The sequence below is a fragment of the Tenrec ecaudatus genome, chromosome 3, assembly GCF_050624435.1.
Source record: "Tenrec ecaudatus isolate mTenEca1 chromosome 3, mTenEca1.hap1, whole genome shotgun sequence".
NCBI classification, from domain to species: Eukaryota; Metazoa; Chordata; class Mammalia; order Afrosoricida; family Tenrecidae; genus Tenrec; species Tenrec ecaudatus.
Window position 1 is genome coordinate 71,609,147 of NC_134532.1, and position 22,250 is coordinate 71,631,396.

The 22,250-nt window shown below is 41.5% G+C and overlaps 1 pseudogene; it reads left to right on the forward strand.

The window, feature by feature from the left end:
* The first annotated feature begins 1,075 nt into the window (after positions 1-1,075).
* Positions 1,076-22,250, forward strand: part of LOC142442281 (partner of Y14 and mago-like) — a 37,384-nt pseudogene continuing 16,209 nt past the window's right edge.

A 22,250-nucleotide genomic window follows, 5' to 3' on the forward strand; every position in this document is an offset into this window, starting at 1 on the left:
TACAGAGGATTTTGGTCATGAGCAACATGACTGAAATATCTTACCCTCGTGTTTTATCTTTTCAGTTTTAACTATTCATCCAGCAGAGAAATATATAAACACAATGCATTTTCAAAGTAATGATTTATCTATTGAAACACCAAATGCTACATAGAAACAAAAATACAAGGAACATCCAAATTTGTAAACATTGACGCAATAGTAAGTTAGAACCCCCAAAATAATAACCTAGAAAAATATTTTCAATCTGAATCATGTTTAAGATGATGAATTATGGATTCATGTTTTCCATTCACAGAAAAGGACAATTGATCTACAACCTCCATTGTGACAGGTACATCTTAAAGTTCTAGTGAGGCAAAAAAGCCACCCCAGTGCTGATATTCATGCTTCTTAGAAAGAAAATAGATCAATGAGTTCCTTCTTTCTTAGTTTTGAGGAGTCAGATATACTCAGTGGAATGCCCTCACTGTCTGTTTCATCAGTGTACCTTTATAACATGTTAGTTTTAATGCAGCATAACCTGAAGGGTAGTACAATTCTCCCTTAGGATAATTTTAAATTAAAAAACTAATAAGACAAGTACTGTAAGTAAAGACGAAACTCATAATCTTTTGTGTACTTTTTATTTTTCAAACGGTAGCATTATGTGCATACAATACTAATTGTTTCAGAACCCTGGATTTAGAATCAGATTTGAATTTGAATCCATGTTCCAACACATATTAGCCCTGTAAACCTGATGGAGCTACTAACAAGCTTTTGAAATAGAGATAACTATAGTGTCAATCTCATGTCAATTCATAAAGATTAAGCAAGCTCTTCCTGTAGCAAAGGGTATAGACCTGTTCATGACCACAAGTGTTCAGGCCTGACAACATTGTAAACTCTGTTCTCAGCTGACCACTGCACCAATAGGCAATCCTTGCATTTCTGCTCCCAGGTGTTAAGTAGATAGGCAACATGTGGAAGACTGCAATATGCTTTGTTCATCCAGAGCAAGTTGGACGACACAAGCATTTATTGCCAACTTAAAGAAAAGGGAGAATTTTACATTAAAAAAAAATTCAAGAAGATGGCGACTCCTTATGGAACTGACCAGACCGCGGCCAAGTACATCGCCTCCACACAGAGACCTGATGGAACCTGGCGGAAACAGCGGAGGGGGAAGGAAGGCTCCGTGCCACAAGAGGAGCTCCCAGGGTGCGTGGTCAGGCCTGAGGAGGAGATACTGAAAGGACTTCCCAAAACAAAGAGGATAAAATGGGTATGCCTGAGAACTCGGGGAAGATGCTCCTGAACACGCAGGAAGTGGAAGGAGAGGCAACTCTCTGAGGGGAAGGGAGCGGGCTGGAAGCTCGGGGTATGAGAACAAGTGTGTGAAGGTTTTGTTAATAAACCAGAACTGCCCCCAGGACTGAGTCCTGAAGCCACTGCTCCTGCGACCCCATGTAGGCCTGAAGGTGGTGAACCAGACCTTTCCAGAACAGCCAGATGCAGCTGAAGCAGAAGAGGCAGAGGCCTCAAGCCAGTCACTTGAAAAGATGCCCCTGGAGGACACCGCCCCGCTCCCCAGCGCTCTGCAAGGCTGCCATGCAGCCCCTGCAGCCACTCTGACCAGCCTGGCTCCGCTGCAACCACGAGGAAGCCAAGAAGATAAAGAATCTGAAGAAGGCTGCGGAGATTAGTCAGCTCAGCGAAGAGCAGCCGGAGACGCGTCAAGGAGAAGGGCACAAGAAGAGGAGCCGGGGGACTTGGAGTTAGGCCTGTGGGGTCTTTGGAGAATGGCAAATGGACTTCAGAACAAACCACGGGGCTCTCTGGGGTCCCGAGGGACGTGGCCAGCAGCAGTCACGAGGGGTACCCGCAGACTGGTGCACTTCACTTCTTACTGCCCAACGCTGTCCTCCCAGAGTCTAGTCTCACCCACATTTCATCCCTCCTCATCCCCCATTTCTATCCCCAATACCTGTTTTTGGACTTTCCCCTCCCGTCCCCATTGTTCAAAATCGCAGCGACTGTCCACAGCACCTTTACTGCTGGGGATTTTGTTTAACAGAAAATTGGGTGGGTGGAAATCCCTTGGAGAGCTGAGATTGGGCGTAGGGGGATGACACCCAAGTCTGGGAGTCTTGGTCCATTCACGGTGTGTAGGTATCATCTCCATCTCCATTCTCCCTCCCTACTGCCCTCCTCCTTTGTTTTTAAATGAGAATAAACTCATAGACATGTCAAAGCAACATTCACATCTCGGGATATTATTGCATGTAGAATGTTATCTCTAACGATGCCAGGAGGCTCGCGAGAGCACGTCATAAGGACAGATTGGCTTGTGCTGCCTCCAGTGTGGACTCCTAGATTTCTGTACAGTTCTTTCTTTCATTTTGTTTTAAAACCCAGTCAACTTCATTTATCTCGTACCTTGCAGATCCCATTAACTCTTATTCAAGCATTCTTACTGGTCAAGTGCCATTGGACTTTGAAGCATTCAGTCTCTGGAATGGATCTTAATGCTTAAGCAAAAATGCTTAGGCAAAATACTGTTCTGTGAGAATTTGTAAAGATCTGGTTCTGACTTCTATGAAACCCCTTGACATTTCCCAAACAATGACCCCAAATCACAACAGAACAGGGATCCTGTACATGTCCTGTACATTTCAATACAACATGCTGGATCGAGTGTATATCACAAAATGGCTTCTTCGCTTTCTAAACTTACGGTTCGTATAAGAAAGAGCGTTCTGAAAGTCCCACATGCATAATTTGCCTCATCACCATACCTTGCATATTCTTAAAGCCTTACGATGACTGTTACTTGATTACTTCGCCCTAAGAAAATAATGTCTCTTATAGGAAACAAACATTTTAAAATCATGTACCACACTCCATTTCCTCACTAAGGTTACTTGCATGACGGCCTCTTGTAAAGTTTGGAGATTCTGAAGCAACCAGCAGGGCTCCCTTGGGAAGCAGATCGTGTCATTTTGAAATCTTGAAGTCTTGAAAACCCTGCGGAGCAGGTCTACTCTATACACCTGGAATCACTACGTGTCCGAAACTAACAACAACCATTATACTGATGGCTGGTACAAAGATCTGAACGATACCTATTTCAATGTTTTACACACGTGTATGTCAAATCTCTTTGTTTTAAAACTGCTTTGGTGCAGGTACATTGTTTTTACATCATTTTATTGGGGCTCTTACAGCTCAATTGCCACCCAAAGCGAAGTTTTGTGCTCCACTTTTTGTACGTTTTTTTTTACCACTCATTTATTCTACAGGCAATTGTCTTCTGAATTTCCTTTCCTACATATAATTTTTCAACTTTGAGCTTTTTTTGTGATGTGATACATGAAAATTTGGGACAACCTAACTTGGCTACAGAGCATTAAAATATCTTTACTAGCTCAGGTAAGTGCAATATCCTCTATTAAATATTTCCTATGGGCTGGGTGCCACATTTAGCATTAGCTATACCAAGCTGAGGAGCCCTGGCAGAGCAGTGGTTGCACATTGGGCTGTGAGCTTCAAAGTCAGCAGTTCAAAACCAGCAGCCGCTCTGTGGAAGAAAGACGGGGCTTTCTACTCCTGTACGGGTTACGATCTCAGAAACTCACAGCGTCAGATCTGCCCTGTCCTCTGGGGTCCCTATGAATTGGCATCGTCTCCATGCCAGAGAGTTTGTTTTCTGAGTATACCCAGCTGAGTCTGTTTCCTTAAAGAGCTTAGGGGTCTAGTGGGGGAAACCCAGCTGAGTCTGTTTCCTTAAGGAGCTTAGGGGTCTAGTGGGGGAAAGCAGAAAAACATGGGCATGCAGAGAATAAGGTAACAGGGCTAATAGGCACTTTACAGACTAAGACAGGTTGGAAATGTTTATGAGATAAAATCACTTGGAGATTTGAAGGGCAGTAAAGGTGACCCTGGGGCAAAGTGGTTGCAGTCAAAGGGCCAGGTGGGTCCAGGCAGTATGATAAAGACATGGACAAAGCTAGACTACAGTGTACCCAAGGAGTTATGTGCACTTCTGCATTTTCCAGATAATTGCCTTATTTCTCTGCTCATATCTCAAATATATGTAGGCCCTATTGCCTTCAAGTCAACTCTGACGCAGGGTGCCCATATATAGACTGCCCAGACTGTACCTCTTTACTGCAGTAGATAGACTCACCTTTCCCCTGCAGTGCAATTGATGGGTTTGAGTGGCCCACCTTGTGATTAGTAACCCCTGTAAAGCTCCTTAAGTATACATAAAGATAGTAGAAATTTAAATGAATTGATTTTAGATTCACTTCATTCCCAAAGTAGTATAAAAAAAGTGAAATGTTTTAGTGGGTCAGTGGAAAGAGAAACAAAGTTGGACCCTACCTCATTCTAAACATAGGAAGACATTGAAGATTAAAAGGCACTTATACTGTTATTTTTATAGAATAAAGTGATTATACTCTTATTTTATAGAATACTGTTCTCAATTTTTTCCCTTGAAAATCAGCACGTGTGCAAGAAGTAATCAATAAATCAAATGATGTAATGCATTGGGTAAATCTGTTGCACAAGATCTCTTTAAGACATTGAAGATCAAAGATGTCACTTTAAGAATTAAGGTGCACTTGACCCACGATGTGGCATTTTCGATCACTGCATATGCTTCTGAATATTGGAGAATGAATAAGGAACATTGTAATTGAATTATGGTTAGCCAAGAATGTTGAAAGTACCATGAACTTCCAAAAGAACAAACAAATATGTCTTGGAAGAAGTGCATCCAGAATACTTCTTAGACTTATGTCAGGAGGTGTTACATCCTGGGAAAAGTAGAGGGGCAGCAAAAAGAGGAAGACCTTCAATGAGATGGATGGACACACGTGTTATTCTGGCTAATTTACAGAAACTCACGTATAAGAGAGAGTTTTATATAAGGGTAAGTGCATATCAAGAAAAGATCACAACCCAGTGCTGCCCAAGCCCATGAGTCCAACATTAACCCAGTAACTCATATGTCCAACACCAATCCACAAAGTCCTCCTCCATCTCACAAAACATACGAAATGATGCCGACTGCAGGAGGAAACCTGAGTCAATGAATGTGTAAACATCTCAGCACTGGCAGGAGTCTCCACACGGCTTCTCCAGCACCCAGGGCTGCATCGGGGTAGGTCCATGTGGCTTTTCCTTGGGGATGTCTTGCAGAAAGTGAACCTTGCAAGCTGAAGCAATGAACTGGCTAAGACAGCTGCACCCTGGTGCAACCATCACAAAGCAAGAGACCCGAGAACCAGAAAGGTGAGGCTCACTGAGCCATTTATCCCTCTGCCCTTCAATTAACCCCAACCCGGCCAGGTTGGCACAATAAACTAACTAACTGAACACAGAAACAGCAACAACGGGCTCAAACATAACAATTGTGAGAATGACTCCGGACTGGGCTGTGTTTTGCTCGGTTGCACAGAGTTCTTTTGAGTCGGAACCAACTGCAAGGGACCTAACAGCCATGGCAACAACGCTGCTCTAACGTCGTTTACAAGACAAAGACACTGAAAAATTAGCCTAGTTGTGCCTGCTCAATGAGAGCTGGAGATTCGAGTACAAATAAAGCTTGGAATCCTCTAACCTCCCTGCTTTTATACGTGGTTCAGGTTTGGTGGAAGACGAGAAAAGGTGACTGTGAGTCAGCCTCTCACCGTGGCAACCATGCACGCTCTAGCGGCCAGGTGTCACAGGAGGATGTTCGGAAGCACACGCCCTGTGACCTCCAGAGAAGAAAACTGGAAAGTGCTCCTCATTTCCAGGAGAGAAAAGCAGGCTCTCAATGTCCTCTGTGACACACATCCGGTCTACCTACCCAGGAAGGTGTCTACCTGGTGGGACTAAAGAGGAATTTAGCAGGAACCGTCTCTGGGCAGGTTTTTCTCTGCTTATGTCCAAGACAGAGTTGTTTCTTAAGTGATATTACAGGCTGGGGATTTTGCCTTAAATTCAAACACGCATGTTTAATTCAACCTGCGGATCATTGTCTGCCTTCCGACCGCAGCACTAGCTTTATATTCTGCCTCCCAACAAATTCTCTAGGCTTTCATTTCACAGAAGCCAGCAGCCGAACAATTATGCTTCTTCTTTACCTAAGGAATAGGCTTTTTTGGAAATTCCGTATTTTGCTTTACAAAAAGTCCCTTGAGCTACTCTGAAAGGAGATCCTTTTAATTTCCTAAAATTTATATTCAAGGGCAACTACCTAAGGATGTAAAATACTAAAGCTTACCCCTACATTAATTACTTTTCTGTTTAAATATAACGGTCTTAAACTAATGTTTGTGTTTTTTTCTCCTATTATCCTCGACGGGAAAGAGAGTGTTTCTGCAGTAAACGTGATCATTGATAATCTGTGCACCTCACCATGTTTGAGAAAATTTTTATAAAGACAAGAAGACTTCAATCAAGTAAAAAATGAGCATGTGAAGTGAACACTCTAAATTTCTACCTGTCTAGGCTGTATTACTTCAGGATACAAACCGCATCATGACACGTTCCAGTGACTCAATGGAAAATTGCCTCTCCTCACTAATATTTCAAGATTAACAACAAGCATTTCTCTGCAAGCTTGCTTTTGTGTGCTAGCGTCCTTTTATCATTCATTAGTGATTAAAAATCGCAGCTGGTTCTAATCACCTTTTTTATGTATGTTGGCTTAATCTATTCTAGTTTCATATTGTGCTTAGATTGACTTGAATGTCACAGCGCATGTTGAAGTTCAGTGTTTCTGATCACTTTTTTCTAAATAAATTAAGGAAAGCCTGAAATTCTAATTTGTCATCGATACCTTCACATATACGTGTACTATCACACCTATTTATCACTTAGGAGCCCTGGTGGCACAATGAATACAATCTGTGCTGCAAACAGCAAAGTCAGCAGTTCACAACCACCAGCTGCTCCATGGGAGAAGGACGAGGCTTTCTACACAGGGAAACACTTATAGTCTGGGAACCCACAGGGGCAGTTCTACTGGGTCCTCTCTGGTCACTGTGAGTCAGAATTGCCTCGATGGCAGTGAGTTGGGATATTTGGGGTTTAAATTCATCATTTAATTGCATGAGTCAATATAGTGATGGCTCAGTTGTCGAACTCAATTCGTTCTAAGTTCATGTCAGACACTGAAATAAGTTCCAGCACTGAACGTATTTTCCCATGAATAATAATGGAAAACCAAACAATTGATTCTGAGGTCCCCAAATTATGCTTGTAAGTTCACGACGGAGGCTTTTAAGCTTCGCACGGATCACTGTCTCAGATACACTACAGTCATTTCTGATTTATACAAATTAGCAATAACTTTCAACCTCTTCAGTGGTCTGGGTTCTTTGTTTTGTGGTTAAAGATTTCACACCTTTTAATACATTAGCCACTTGATGTCCCCCCCCCCAATATCTATGCTAATGTGAACTTAGCCATGTCCATGCATTCAGCTGCTCCGCCCACTTTTATGGTGGGCCAGCGAGGCCCTATGTTTCCCAGCTTCACTTGGGAAGACAGATGTGACTTCAGTGTGTTACAAACTAAGATGATGTATGCACCTCCTAGGTCATTGCTGACAGGGACAAGAAAGATACTTCTGTCTACTTAGGGAATGACCATTCTGCCTGCTATGGGTGAACTATTGCTCCTGAGAGAACAAGCCTGCTAAGAAGGATGGCCTTTAGGCCAGGCCCAGGGGGATGCTGGGTGAGCTTCCTAACACAGAACTGTAGCCTGAGATAAATCTGAAACATCCCGACATGGACCATAAAACCAAAACAAACTCACTGCCATCCAGTCAATTCTGAATCAGAACCACCCTACAGGACAGGGTAGAGCTGCTCCTATGAGTTTCAGAGACCAGAAGTCTTTACGAGAGTAGAAAAACCCTTTCTCTAGCAGACCTTGCGGTTAGCAGCCCAGTGGGTAACTGCAAAGCTACCAGGCTGAAAAATATGTAGGTGACCCAAGGAAAAACTGAACAACTGAATAAAGAACTGCTTGACCATCTGTGGAGCTTCCGTGTCCTCCTTTGTGTATGCCTTTAAAACAATAAACATTCCCCTAGACAAGGTCCTCTCTCATGACTTGAGGGGACGCTCTGTGCTCTTGAGACAAAACTAGTCTATACTAAAAGTGTCCTGTCCTCTGGAGGAAGACCCGCTGCCTTTCTTTGAAAATCATCCTATCCTTTAACGAAACTTTAGCTGGGGATGGGGGGGGGGGTGGTGTGTGTGTGTGTGTTTGTGTGTGTGTGTGTGTGTGTGGTGTGTGTGTGGTTTATCTCTGTCTTCTTACAAATCACGTGGGTGAGCCTTGCTCGTTCCCCTGTGGATGACAACCCAGCACTGAGAATGCTACAATTTCTTTAAAGATAAGTTGCTAACTCTAGGTTTCCTCATTCTATGTTCCCAGAAACAGCGACTTTGGGGACAATCTCCTTAGAAGAAGACATCTTGAAAGATAAAGGAGCAGATTGTTACGTGAAAGAGAAATACATCCATATCTTGTTCAAGGCCCCCTTGGTATAGCTGCTTGGCCTACGCTTTTTCACACTTGGGATGTGAGGTCATTTTAGGTGGATTTGTGTTAATACTGAAAACTCACTGCCATTGAGTGAATACTAGCTCAAAGTATCGCCACTGTGGGTTTCTGAGACGGTGACGCTTCACAGGAGAAGAAAGCTCAGTCTTTCTGCGGGGGGCCCCCACCTGCTGACCATGTGAATCACAGCCCAGGGCATAGCCACTACACCACCAGGGTTGCTAGGTGGATATTGATCCCCATAAAGTTGGTTCTGATACAGGAGCATCTTCATGATCATGGCCTTTGGTTCTGCCAGCCTCATTCCTCCAACTCTATCAACTGGCCTGATAGTATAGAAAACTGGTAGGCCCTTTGAAATGTGTAGATAACGAAGAATACAAGTTGTCTGTGGCATACACTGGAGGTCAGGTTTGACAAGTCTGTTGTGAGCCGCTTCTGAATAAATCAGCTTGTAATTCCCCTCTTTATTGTTCGAGGTTTATTCAGGCAGAGGATGTGAGAATCAGCGAGCACCCAGTGGAGTATTAGAAACCATTGGCTGTTATCGACAGGAGGCAGAAGCAATGTCTGATTGACTCCTACAATGTAAGGTGTTTATTGATCAAGAAGGGTTGCCTGACATATAGAAATCTAGGCAGTTAAAAGAGGTTTAATTAGAGGGGAGGTGGTTTGTTTTTCTCTTTAATTTGGTGGGGGTGGGGTTATTTTTAGGGTATTGTCCACTTGCCGGTCGATGCCATTTGGCTAACCACAAGAGTTCAATTTTACTTCATTTCATATGTGCCAAGTGTGTGTGTCTCTGCATACTCATGCCTTTGCCAGTGTCCTTCAGTAGGGTCTGGGACATCTGTGCAATGCTGCACACATCCCTCTGCAGGCCTGTCCTCGAGGGTCTGTGTGCATGAGGGAGGAACCCCTGCCTTCCCCACAAAAAAAACCAGACAAATATCTCCAGTGGGCTGAGCTAGTACAGTAAGCTTTTTGCCCCACTATGTGAGCATCAAGCACCTCATTCAAGTTTGAAAAATATTTCCAAGAATGGAATCACAGGTTTGACAAATATATTAAGGGGACTGGGGATTATTTTGAAGGTGATCAGGTTGTTTGTAAAAAAAAAAATTAAATACATAGCTTTGAAAAAATCCAGTTTTTCTAGTGTAGCCCCTCTTAGGGGGACAGTGTACATGAAGGAGGTCTGTGCACACCTGTGGATCTCTCCAGAGTTCGTTCTGCACATGTGCACTCAGCCCCAAGAGCGCCTATTTGCACTTGTGCAAGTAGTAGTGAGTGGCATACCTTAGGAAGAACATGACACAGAAGGTCACTCTGCCCACCCTGTTGGTGGCAATGCCCTACTTGCTGGTGCACAGCAAGCGGCAGACCATTGTACAACAGGGCTCCTCAATGTTGAGTGTGGGCACTACTTGGATTTCTTTTCGGCCTCTCCCCTGACTGCCAAAGCATGTCAACCTTGCCTCTAAGGAGCATTCTGGCCAGATTTCTTCCAAGAGAGATTGGTTGGCCTTTCAAAGAGTCCATGAGACTTTCAGTATTTTTCTCCAACACCACAATCTAAATGCATCAATTTTTCCTTGGTCTTCCTTCATCACTGCCCAATTTTCACATGCCTATGAAGCAATAACAAGTACTATGTCTTGGGTCCGGCTCACCTTAGTCCTCAGAGTCATGTCCCTGGTTTTTAACGCTCTACAGAGGTCTCTGGCAGCAGGTTTGCCCAAGGCCATGCAGCCCTGTGGACTTCAACACGCTGAAATCCTTGATAGCTTCAATCTTTTCTATTGGACCAGTTGTGAGAATAATTTGGGTCTTCTTTAGATGATGTGGAAAGAGAATTAACTTGAGAGACATAGTGTGAATTCTCGGAATTGCTCTCACAATCTCAGTTCCCTGATCTGCAATATAAAGATAATAATCACTACCTTATAAAAACGTATTAAAATGTATGTGAAATGAGGTATGTAGGGTGCCCAGAGGTGTTTAATACATGGCAACTTGGATTTACATCACCTAACAGAAATTCGTCCTTACTTGATTTTAATAAGGGAGCTAAACCCCAAAATTAAACCCACTGTCTTCAAGTTGATTCTAATTCACAATGTCCTTATCGGACAGAGTAGAAGTGCCCCTGATGGTGTCCAAGACTACACAGCCTCGTCTTTCTTCCACACGGTGGCTGCTGGGTTTGAACCATTAACATTGAGGTTAGCAGTCCAATGGTTCACCCACTTTGTCACCAGGCCAATCCATTTTAAATGTCCTTGGAAATATTTTGCCATGAAGGCAGTTTCCATGTTTCCTTTTGCCATGTCTTTTTTGTTGTCCAAAATAGAACAAGTAATAGTCCTTTATCTCTTGTCTCTGGAGCAATACAGTGTGATTTATCATTGTTTAGCTACATATTTTTAAAAAATCAGATGTGTCTAAGCATTCCAGTTTAAATAGCTTTGAAATGTTACTCAAGATTAACTTAAAATGTAATTTTGTTATGGAGACAATAGGCTTTGAAAAGTTTGATCTCAATGATAACAGGGAGTCAGCTCCTGATTTCCAACCCTTTGTTTTGTTTTGTTTCTCATATCTAGCACAACTACTGTGCCTTTTGTAATTTAACAGAGATTCTCTTCTGGAAACTCTGATCTGGCTACTTTTCTCCATCGGAGATTTCATTGGAAAGCATGTGGCAAAGGAAGGAGGGCTTCATAAAAGAAAATTTTAGCAGCTACTATTGGAACCAGCATGCAAATGAAGTATCGTGTGACTCTTTAATACCAACTATCTGATACAATGCTTCAGTGTAAGTCTCTCTTTATGTGAAACGTCTTTAAACAATAGAGTCATAACCTTTCTTTTTATCATCACGGAGTCACTTACTTTTAATCCCACGAAACGTTGGCCATTCTTGAACATGTCCTCTTCAACAAAGTGTTTCACTGCCCTCATTCTGGCTTTTAATTTGAAGAGTAAGCTCTAGTAAAGTAACATAAAAAGATAATTTATAATTGACTTCATATGTTCGTAAAATTACAAAATGGTTATTGTTAAGTCAATTCTTATGGCAGCTCCTGACCAGGCAGATTCCAAAGTTCATGGAAGAATGCAATGAAAAGATCATGGAATTTTCCCTGGAACTGTGGGCAGCCCCTTGTGTTTTACACAGTAGAACTGGGCTCTATAGATTTTTTCCAGGCCTTGACCAGATCACTGGGTTTTTCTACTGAGCTGCCTCCCCAAGCTCCAACCTCACTGCCATGACAAGCCATGCGGACTCGTCATGACCCAATAGAACTAGGTCGAACTGCCTCTGGGTTCAACCTAGTAAACAGCTTGTCTTTCTCCCGAGGAGAGATTGGTGGTTTCAAACTGCTAACCTTGCAGTTAGCAGCCCAATGCCTAACCGTTATGCCACTGGGGCTTCTTTGGGTGAGTTCAAATCTCCCTCAGTCTGATTCATAGTTGAGGGCTTAACCAACCATGCCACCTATTCATATTTTAGGGACCATTGAGGGGACATAGTTTTCAGCTGCTAGCCAAAATTTAGACAGCTGGAACCTACTAGCCACTCTGGGAGAGAAAGATGTGCATTTGTTTGCATACACACTACAGGTTGGGAAAACCTGTTCCGGGGTCCTAGTGAAGTGTTTGGAATCTTTCCAAAGGCAGATTCCCACAGCTTTCTCCTGGGAAACAGTTGGTAGGTTCAAACCTCTGCCCTTTCCGTTAGCAGCTGAGTGCTTAACTATTGTGTCACAAAACTCAAACCAAACCAACTGCGTTGGGGTTGATTTTTAATCAGAGGGACCAGATTTCCAAGGCTGCAAATCTGTACAGCACCAGTGGATGGTTTGGAATTGGTAACTTTTCAGTTAGTAGCTGCACATTTAACCATTGTCAACCAAACGAAAACCTAAACTCACTGCCATCGAGGGGATGCAACTCATAACAGCCCCTGTGGGTGTGACCAGGCTCCTTAAAACCGGTCACCATTGGGTCAGTTCTGAGTCGTAGTGATCCTGTATGACCTGAGAAATGCTCTGGGCACTTCCACCCTGTCCTAGAGGACTGCTATGCAGCGGAATTGACTCGATGGGGATAGATTTGGCTGTTGTTGTTAATGTTGTTAATGGAATATCTTGCTATGTGATCTACTTTTTGACAAACTGTTGTTTCAGTAAACAAAGGGGGAAGGGGGAGAACACTTGTGACTTCTGCCCCTGGTGAATCTCCCCTGACCCGAGGGATGGGACTAACCTTGCGATCATGCAGAATGCATTGGAAAGAAGATAACTGCAGATGCAGCAATATCAAAATTGGACACCTTTTATTTGATCTCCCTTTTGATCCCTTTTACATGCGTTCTAGTTTTCAGTATTTTCTGCTTTCCTTTTTATTCAAGCTTTTCTGTTGTACTTTGTTATTGTTGTTATCTTTTTCCTTTTTAAAACTGTTTCTGTATATGAAACCCAGAAGAGGTACATCTATAGAGACAGTAACTGAATTAATGGTTCCTGGAGGACAGGACAGGGCAGGCTGAGGGAATTGTAGAGCTAATAACAATGAGTACAAGAATGAAGAAAATGTTCTAAAATTGATTTTTGTGGTGATTGTACAACTCTTCTTAAAGATGATTGAACTATTAAATTTTATGATTTGTGAATTATATGCCAATAAGACTGCTTAATTTTTAAAAAAAGGAACAATATCCACTGCCATGGAGTCAATTCTGACTCATAGCACCCTCTGGGACAAAGCATAACCATGGCTTAGGTTTAGGAGAGTGTAAATATTTATGTAAACAGCATCCTCTTTCTCTCACAATCAACTAACAGCCAGTGTCCAGGGTAGGAGAGATGGAGGGAAACAGACTGAAGTTGGAGAAACAGTAATTTTCAGGTTTCAGTCATGACTTACTTATCAATATTTAACAAAATGAACTACTACATAGCCACAAAAGTTACAAGCATATAAACTTTGTTACATGTGGCTACATGTGCATGAATTATTTTAAGAGAAAGAGCATATTTATTCTGGACTCAACAAAAGTTGTCAAATTCAGAAAACTCTGTACAATGTTCAGAATTTTCTTTTTATTGTCATGGTTTAAGAACCAGCACCACAGATTACAAACAGTGTCACTAGCAATGCTAGTTCCCATCAAAGACCTTCAAGCTGGAGTTCTATCAGGCACTTCATGGTCTTGTACAACTGTTTAAACATATATGCCTTTTGGGTATATTACAAATAGACTGTGAGCTTGCAAAAAATAATCCTTGAAACTTAAGAGATACATTTTTCAAAGAGAGGGGAAAACACCTTTTCTTCTTAGTGTAGTCATAAATTAACGTAGTCTATATACCGTAGAAGCAATGTCATTCTCTTTTTTAATGTGCTGTAGGCATTTATAAAACCTGCATGTTTCATATCTGAACATAGAAATCTGGGGTATTTTAGAAACAAGTTTGGACATGATCTTTCATCAGTTCAACATATATTCACTGTGCAATTTATAGTGAAAATATCAGACTACCCACTCCTCCTTACACCTGGGAAAACAATAGTGGAGAGCCCAGTTTACAATGGAAGGGTGAAATTCAGGTTCCTGTTCTACCTCAAGGTCAACCTACCATAGGAAAGAATTTATTTCCATACATCTAAGGAGCCATCATATAGCAATAATCATGGTTCTCACAGGGTATTACAAACAAATAAAGCCAACTGCAGTGCCCATCTGACTCACCAGGACCAAGGTCAACAAAGGTGTAGCAGCTTTATGTCGCCCATTAGTCCATTCCTAAAGTCAAACACCATCCTGTAAGAGTGACAACCATAAGCTAAAAGTAATTAAACTGTAATAATTTGTTTTCATTTATTCACGCTGCAATTTTAACAAATGCTTCTGACTCATTCTTTTTTAATACAGTCAATAGATATATGATGAGACCTCTAGCACAACAGTTCTCAACCTGTAGGTCATGACCCCTTTGGGGGTCAAGCAACCCTTTCAAAGGGGTCACCTAAAACCACTGGCAAACACATAAATATTTCACAATATATAATTACATATTGTTTTGTGATTAATCACTATGCTTTAATTATGTTCAATTTGTAACAATGAAAACCCATCCTGCATATTAGATATTTACATTATAATTCATAACAGTAGCAAAATTACAGTTATGAAGTAGCAATAAAATAATTTTATGGTTGGGGGTCACTACAGCATGAGGAACTGTACTAAAGGGTCACAGCATTAGGAAGGTTGAAAACGACTTCTCTACCATCATACAATTTATTTTCTGGTCTTGCTTGCTTACAACATGAGGGTATCACTTTGAGCCCACCTAGAAATGCTTTTGGAGAAAGGCCTGTCCTTCCAGTTTCAAAATATCAGTCAATGAAAATCTTATGGGGTTTCCCCACCTCCAGCCAGTCCTGGGACTTTGGGTTTCAGCTCAAGGGGAGTCCCTCTGGGACATGGGGGTACAGGGAATGGTGTGACACAGTAGGGTATGCTGGGCCCCTCTAGGTTTTCCCATATGGGCTCAAATGAATTTATTCCCTTTTGCTTAAAAAAAAAGAAAATCCTATGGGGCACATTCCAACTCTGGTACACACCAAGTTCCATGACTCAGAACTGACTCCATGCCAAGGCAACTGGTTCTGGTGTGCCCTTGGGAGAGCATGAGAGCCACAGGGCCGTGGCCGAGCTCCTCCACATGCTCGCTCCAGGGCAGCACCTGGAAGAGAGCGGCCAAGATGACTGTGCATAGACTAGACGAGGGACTCCTCTTGGAGATCAAGGCTGGACAAGGCCTACAGCTTATGTCAGATTTTTGGTCCCTCTACCAAGCTGTTGTACTCAAAATTACATACTGCAATTTATCTCTAAGAGATTTATAATTAAAGGAGGAGAAGAGAAAAGCATACTTTATTAAGACAAAATTGGGAAACACAGGTGGAGGGCTTGGTCTCCCTGGGTTGAGGATATACAATTGGGAGTTCAGGTAGACACAGGAGCTAGAGCTTCCGGGGACAGTAGCAGAGAATGGGCTATGGAGATCTGCACATACTCCTCCCAAGTCTTCGGCTGAATTGACATGCGTGCGTGTGTGCGTGCGTGTGTAAGAAAAGTGAGACCAGGTAAGGCATCAGGGTGAAACAATGTCCAGAACTCAAATGAGCCTGGGAATATTGTCCTTTCCACTGGACAGGGAAAAGGTCTCAAATCCTGGGGGATCAAGTTGAGTACAGAGAGGGGTACTGACTCAGTAAGGGATATTTTTATTCATCCTAAGTGTAATTGAAAGCTATCAGATGCCTTTTTTCCTGTAGCAATTGAGATTTTTTATTTTAAAACCTGCCTTTGTCTTGAAATTATTATTGGAACATAATTGTGCCTGATTTCCATGTGCATGTTCTTCCACTACAAAAGACTTTGCCAGCTAATTGCAAAAGGTTCCTGTACAAATATATATAAGAAAATGTGAATGGGACTGATTACAATGAAAGGCACTATATGGGATACGCCAACAGGAAGGGACACGTGCCCTAGAAGTTGCACTGACGCAGTAGAGACCATGTTTAGGTGTGAAGAGTTGAGACCCATAGTCCAGAAGGTATACTGTGGCATAGGAATGACCATAAATTAAAACAGGTTAGCTGAAGTAGGTGGAGCTTCGTTTATGTTAATGGCGGCAGGACGGCTCAGAAAAGGAGGGTGAAAATGTAATGAATGCCATTGAACTGCCCATGTAGAATCTGCTGAATTGATGTGTGTTCTGCTGTGTAGATTCTGTCTTTATATAAAGAATTTTTATTGGGATGCAATCCAAACATCATAAAATTTTAATAGTCAGTCAGATCGATAAGTGTTCTACATACATTACCCCAGTCAATTTTAGAACATTTCGCTCCCCTTGTCCTCCCTATCAATTGCTCCCCATTTCCTCCCACGCTCCATTCCAAGGAACTCAGACTCCAATTGTTGTCTCTGTGGATTCACCCACTGATGGGTTTCTTATACTGAAAATTACACATACATACATACACACACATACATATGTACATACATACATACATAGACTCAAGGGTCAAAAGGATACTAACAATAAATAACACAATAGAACAGTGGGAAAACTATAATTGGAAAGAACATACAATGTATTAAAAACTAATGTAACCTTAAAATGAGTCAAAAACGCGATCAAATGACAAGGCACTAGATTTGAACCTCGTTACACCTGTGACAATCCACTTTCCAACGTGCTTTCACACTCCTGGTCTATGTTCAGAGGGAATTCACCCGAGGCTTCATCCCCATGTATTTCCTCTTCCCCTTTTTTTTGAACTGCTAGTACTTTTTGATGTGTCAAAAAAGGTATCAAGTCAGATGTTGCCTTTAACCATTCAAACCAGAGGTTGCATTTTAAATCTCCCATAATTCTCTCTACAATACTCGGTTCAACAACTACATTATTCCCATCCCTCAATGATGCTCAGGGGGAAATCACCGGAGGTTTAATCTATGTGTAGATCCTGCTAATGGATTTTGGGGCCTCCACGAGTCCCTCCTTCAGATTTGGATTAAATTCTTAGATCACACATGCTGGTGTGCTTCTTCCATGTGGGCTTAGTTGATGTCTCACTTAGATGGCTACTTGTTTGAAGACACGCCTTAAAGACTCCAGACAACATTCTTTCTGATAGCCAGACACCATCTAGTTTCTTCACCACACTCCCATATTTCCTGTGATCTCTTCAGGAGGGCCTGTATCAAGCAGGGCAATGTCAGAAGAACTAAATGTTCTTAGATTGGGGTTAGGACTAAGTATGGGCCCCCAAGTCATTCATATATCTATGATTTATATAGGTCTCTGGTTCACCTTAGAAATATATTGCCATTTTATGTTAGAGAATATTATCATTCATCTCCCGGGAGCAAAAATCATTTTGTTTTTAGTGTATTTAAAGCACAATAGAAAAAAAGAGATTAAACAAGTGTAGCCTGGCTGCAAATCAAAATACATGGATTATTGATTTATTCAGATCAAATCCTTAAGTGACTGGACACTATTTACACAAACAATGGGCTTGGTTGTCAGGTGACACTTACAATAACATTCAATAGCATTGGCAGTAACAGGTCTATCAGGTTAATACATATTTGATAAAGCAAGTAGGGTGTTGATGTATTAAGTATATGGTAGTCCGTCTACTGCCAGGTCTATAGTCTTGGTCTTAGTATAGCTGTCTTCTGCTTCTTCACACATCATGTAGTTTCAGCCTTTAGCTCCTGGGCTACAGGTGCTTTTGAGGTGGAGCCCAGTCACTTGGTGGGGTTTCCACATCAAATTCTAGTGTGGCTTATGGCGTACGTTGTGTACCTTGAACACTGGGTCTAATATCCCAGTATTCCAAGGCCCCATGGCCTAGGTCCCAGGGGCTGTGTAGAAACTATGTCTAATGTCTCCTATTAGGAGAGTAGTAAAAGGCATCTTCTCCCCTGGGGGTCCATATGAGTGTTGTAATATCTTTTCCCTGCTGGGATGGGGGACTAAAATGCTTGAACATTTTGAAGTGTGTGAAGATGTAACAACATATCCTTCTAAAATTAGGAATCTAAATGATTGATACAAATTACATTACCACAAGGGCCAATGAGAATTCACAAAACTTCATGAATTGGGTATTATATTAAAAACAGCATTTTGCCATTTTCATAAATAGTAATTTTCTATTGCTTTAGTTTTCATTTTGAAGCATTAAAGGTTCTGAAAAATGATTTTTTGAAATGCATATGCATAAAGCATTGACCAGAAGTTTATTGGTCAGAAAATGTAATGAGCCTTGAGCAAGTAAAGTATTTTGAAAAACACAAGGTATTTTACATGGAATAAGAGTCAATATTTTAATTGTCCTATTGGGTTTCATAGACTTCTACCATACATACTCATGTATAAGCCAAGTTTTTCAGCATTTTAATGCAGTTTTTGTGGTAAAATCAGGTGCCTTGGCTGATAGTCTGGTCGGCTTATACTCGAGTATATACGCTATTTACAGAAATGTCCCGTCAGCAGGAGGAAGAGAAAAGGCAGAACAAGGGCTCAGAGAAGGCCATGGGTGACCTTCTGTGTATTTGGAGTCAGGATGCCAGTGTATACGAGGGTACAAATGGAAAGCAGCTGAAGAAAGAGTTATCTTATTGATTTCTCACCCAAGAGGACTAACTACTCAGCAAGGGAAGACCAATAATGAAGGAGGGAGGACTGGCGTCATCTCAGAACCCTGTTACATTTGCGGTATGCTTGCCAGAGAGCTGGACTTGTGACTCTAGAAATGCACTGGTGGCTGGTTTCTGTTAGCCACCTCTCCAGCCAGCACCACTGCACGGTGGAGGCAGTCATGTTAGTAAAATAAAAAATGTTTTTCCGTCTGCTCCCCAAGCCTAAATTCTAGTCAAAAGATTTAACCAGTAAAAAGATGGTAGACATAGGATATGGAATTGGATTTGATATTGGCATTTCAGAATTGTAATAATTTCAATACACAGAAGGGAATAATGGCCAGACAGCACCAATGGTGTTTCTAAAGGATGGGAAAGGTCCATTTAAAATAGTATACATGGGTTAAAATTAATGTTTTTGCTCTACAGGAATACGATTTGCCAGTGATCAGTTATATAAATGAAGAGAATAGTCCTTTTAAATATAATGTTTGTTGGTGTTAATTAGGTGGGGGTTCATATCAGATCATAATTTTTTATTCAGTATTTAAAACTACTAATCTAACTCACTGATAACTTGCCCTAGCCAATTTCCTTTGATTTTTCCCCTCCCTCTTTTGTATTACCATCTCCCCCTTCACTCAGGTTAACACCTGCCATCCTTCTAGTCCACTGCCTCCACGTCCCTTCCTTGCCTTCCTCAGCTTGTTACAGTACTCACACCTGTTTCCTTTAATATGAAAGTCTTTGGATTTTTGAAAAAGGGGACAGTCTTAGGACCTAAGTGCTATGAAGAAAATCAAAGAAGATAATGAAATAAAATTAGATGAAGTCAGGTTAGGGTAACTTGTTTTATCGCGGGTTGGGGGGAGGAGACATGTTTAATTCACAAAATTTTATCAAGTTTTTCTGTGTTCTATTCTCTGCTCTAGACTTTGGAGATACAAGAGCAAACAAAGGAGACAAAAATAAAACCAAGGAGAAATCTCATAGTGTTTGAGTGGTTTTCTTGTTTTGTTTTTTACAGAGAGGCAAGCTTTTGTTTATTCCTTCCTTTAAAAGATCCTTGCTGTCCGTGCTACATGGAGTCATAGCGACCAGATGCACAAGAGCCACTGTGACCTCCATGGCAGCCATACTGAGGTGACAATTGAACACTTGACCATTTCATCTCCCCTGTGACCCATTTTTAATGTGTCTTGAATCTTGAATAGTGTCTGCTTCCTTTTCCATTGAGGTGTGTCTCTGTTTTACTGTTTTACTGTTGTTAGTTTTGTTGTTGTTGTTCAATGTTTTTCCATATGTGAAATCCAGGATACAAAAATCTATAGAACTGTGAACTGGATTAATGGTTTCTTGTAGGTATGTCAGGGTGGTGGTGGAAACAGGGGACCAAACTCACTCTCAATGACCCTGTACAACAGGGTAAAACCATCTCTGTGGGTTTCCCAGGCTGTAACTATTCAGGAGAATAGAAATCCCCATTATCTTTCAACTGAAGAGTGGCTGGTGGTTTTGAACTGCTTACCTGGAGGGTGGTGGCAGCCCATCGCATATCCAGTTTTAAGAAAATTTCAGTGTGGCTAGAGCCTAGAGAACAAGTAGAACATGTTAGTGTTTTTCCTAATAATACCGGAAATGTAGACGGGGTTCATTCTTTTTGGTTCATGCTGAAAAGGGAGAAGTTTACTCTGGTACAATGGGAAATCCATTAGAGGTTTGAAGGAGAGTAAGTATGTGCACCAGGGCTGTATCCTCTCAGCACACTTAGTCAACCTGTGTGCTGAGCAAGCCATCAGCAAAGAATGAGGCTCAAGGCTGGATACCAACCTGCTAGACGCAGGTGACACAACCTGCAACGGAGGATGCCTTCAAGCACTTGCTGATGAAGATCAAGGACTGCAGCTCTGAGTAGATTACAACTCAATCAATGCAAAGAACTCCAAAGTCCTCACAAATAGACCAGTCGATTAATGGACATGAAGATCAATGGAGAAAAGATGGAAGTTGTCAAGGATTTATTCTTGCTTGGATCCACAGTCAGCACTCATGGAAGCAGAGATCAAAGATGCTTTGCATGGGGTAAGTCTGCCAGAAAAGAATCCGTTAAAGTTGTTAACGCGTGAAAACGCAAGGATGCTAAGGTGGGCCTGACCCAAGTTATGGTATTTTTAATTGCCTCCTATGCATGTGAAAACTGGGCATTGAATGAAGAAGAATGAAAAAGAATCTATGGAGGGTGAATTTTGGAGTTTGTGAAGAATACTGAAAGTATCATGGATGGACCAAAGAACCACAAATCTGTCTTGGATGAAGTAAAGTCAGATGCTCCTTAGAGGCAAGGATGGAGAGACTTCTTCTCAGTTACCTGGAGATGTTTCAGGAGTGACCAGTCCTTGGAGAAGGACAGCATGCTTGGTACAATAGTGAGACAGCAGAAAAGAAGTAGCTCTTTGGCGAAATGGATTGATCCAGTGGCTGAATCAATGGGCTCTAACCTGAGAACAAATGTGAGGATGGTGTAAGGCCAGACTGTGTTTCACATTGCTGTAGATGGGGTCCTGTGAGTCAGAACCGACTTGCAGACCCGAACAACCACCACAAGTATATTACAAAACTTAGGCTTTAGAAAAATGATCCTGATTATTTTGTGATGAGCAGAGGATAGGGAACAAGGTGAGGCAAGGAGAATGTCTTTGGGACTGTTGCTGAATTTGAGAAATTTTCATTTTCTCCTTTTAGAAGAAATAAATGATGTAAGTCATCTTTTAGTCATCTCTTAATTTCAGAACACTCACAAATAGAATTACTTAGATTTGAGGAAGTTTAAAAATATAACATTTTTATGCTTTAGTAGACCTAGAAAGAATTTAATTGGCATAGATTAAGACATACATTAAACTGATGACTTTTGACTTAAAGAGAATATCTTTTAACTGAAAATTATCATAATACCCTCATGGCTGGAAATGTTTAAAATCATTACTCAAATTCAGTTAGGAAGGGTATGGAAAACACATGATTAGCATTCTTGAGAACATATCTTATTTTAAATAACAGTAGCCATACGAGAGAAGAGCCATGGGAACGGTCAAGGGCAAACTTTGGATGATAGCTGGAGTCTGAAATAGCATATTCTCCTAGTATGGAGTGCCTGGAAGCACTTATCAAAATCATTTGGAAGAGCCTCAGATGGAGAGAACAATGCAATTTAGTAAGCTCCCTTGATTGATGCTCATCAACTGATACCATGATCTCAGGTTGAAATGAAAAAGAGGGAGGTTTGATAAAATGTACGTTTTTCATTGTGCAATGGTTGACTTGCGCATAAGATCAAATCTAACAATGACTAAGTGGCAGATACATTCAGGGTCAAACTTGAATAGATGGTGACCATGTATATATTTTCATCTTCTCAAGTTCTATTCTCAAACTCATAAAAACTTTATGG